The 2056-nt window shown below is 52.0% G+C and overlaps 1 non-coding gene across 1 annotated transcript; it reads left to right on the top strand.

Annotated features, from left to right (window-relative positions):
* Positions 1-1928: 1928 nt before the first annotated feature.
* On the top strand, positions 1929-2001 carry TRNAM-CAU. Its single transcript has one exon. It is a non-coding gene; the product is annotated as a tRNA-Met (tRNA).
* Positions 2002-2056: the final 55 nt, after the last annotated feature.

The following is a 2056-nucleotide window of genomic DNA, read 5'->3' on the forward strand; positions in this document are numbered from 1 at the left end:
CCCCCGCCCCTTCCCCCCTCCTGTTTCTTCTTCCTCGTCCTGCAGTCTGTCTTTTAAATTAATCTATTTAAACATTTACGTAGGTAAGAGATGAACATAGTTCAGGATTTTTTGGTTTGTTTTTAAATGATTCAAAGACATACAGTGAAAAGTCTTCATCCCAGAGAGATGGTCAGTCAAATCCCAATATTGAGGGACCTTCGATAAGATACCCGACTAGTACCCCCCAAACTGTCACGGTCATCAAGACCAGAAAGCCCGGGAAACTGCCACAGTCAAGAGCAGCCTAAGGAGGCGTGACCGTTCGAAGTAATGTGGTATCTTGGATGGGATCCTGGAACAGAAAAAAGGACATTTGGTGAAAACTAGGGAAATCTGAGTCAAGATGGATAATGTATATAAACACTGGTTCATTAGCTGTGACAAACGTCCCAAACCGACGTAAGATGTTAATAATATGGGAAAACGGGCGCAGGCTTTATGAAAACTCTTATTTTCTTTGTAATTGCTCTGTGAATCTAAAATTGCTCAAAAAATTAAGTTTATTTTTAAAAAAGTCTTCATCTCACTCCTGCCCCTAACCATGCAGCTTCCTCCCCTCCACATATTAATCATTGACTTAGTTTTCTGTGTATTTCATAGTGTGCAATGCTGACAAATATAAACGTCTCCCCGTTTTACAGAAACAGCACGTCCCATAGACTCAGTTCTGTAACGTTTCTTTCCCCATTTCATATCACAACACAAAGCCGCCATCCCTGTGGCAAGTTCATTGCTGTTTCTTTTTTATTTTTTTCTTTTTTATTTTTGGTTTTCAGCACGACTTCAGGGAATCACCGTGGACGTGGGCGAGGTCATCTGTCAGGCAGCTTCCGAGGCGTGGGAATGCCCGACCTGTGAGTGGGTCTGTTGGTGACGGAGGTAGACAGGACCTTCGGGATTGAATGCACACGTCGATCAGCCTCGTCGGGCCTGCAGATCTGGGGGAAACCAAGTTCTGGGTGACACCCCAAGTCCGCAGTGCGCAGTCCTGTGACAATACCCCGGAGGAGCATGGTCCCTCTGTCGTTTCCCGCCAGGGAGCGTGGGTGGGGAGGTTGGGGGAGTCATGGGGTCCCCACTGGGGACTATGGGGGTGAGGAGCTTCCTGAGGACTGGGTGTCTTGCTGGAGGTTTGGGGCCCCACCACCCCGACTCTTCCTTCCTCGCCCCTCGGCTCCGCTCCTCCCGGCCTGCACCTCCCGGCTCTGGGAGGTCGAGCAGGTCCCCCTGACCTTCCACTGCAGGCGTGTAGCCTAAATATAGCGAGATTCCCCTCCTCCCCAAAGGCGGCCTTCTCCCCCGCCCCCCTCAATTCTGGGGCCTGCTGTCAAGGTTGTATTTTCTCCACCTCCTCATACTCATACTGCCTTTTGCTCCCTTAACATTCCAGCTTATCTCCCCAATTCTGGGTGACTTAACCCCTCCCCCCCATGAACATTTCGGATAAACAGAAAAGCTGACAGAATAGTGTACTGTGCCGTCAGATCTTACGCGTCTGCGCCGCCATCCCAGCTCCAGGCTGGGAGTGTCTCTATGAGCGGAGCGCCCAGCACAGGGCCGGGAACACAGCAGTCGCCTAATAAGTGTCTCACGAGGTCGCGAATGTGCAAACGCTTTGGAAGCACTGCACAAAAGTAAGGGTTCACATCAGCAGCAGGACAAATTCTCCCCTCCCCTGTCCCTCTTGCCCAGTGCAGCGCCGGCACGCAAGCCCCAGTGTTTGTTGACTGACAAACAGACGGGCAGGAGGAGGAAGACCGGAGCGCGCGGGAATAGGTCGCGTCCTGGCGCGGGAGTACCTCAGAGACAGAAACGAACCCTGTGAGCATGCGCACTGGGCCCGCCAACCAGCCTCATTATGCTGTGGCCGGAAGCGGCCTCTAGGTGCCTCGTTAGCGCAGTAGGTAGCGCGTCAGTCTCATAATCTGAAGGTCGTGAGTTCGATCCTCACACGGGGCACAATACTTTTATTCGCTCTCGTTCTTCCTCGTTGCCTGGGGGACGGGGGACGCGG

This window comes from Galeopterus variegatus, unplaced genomic scaffold (assembly GCF_000696425.1).
Source record: "Galeopterus variegatus unplaced genomic scaffold, G_variegatus-3.0.2 Scaffold1919, whole genome shotgun sequence".
Classification (NCBI taxonomy): domain Eukaryota; kingdom Metazoa; phylum Chordata; class Mammalia; order Dermoptera; family Cynocephalidae; genus Galeopterus; species Galeopterus variegatus.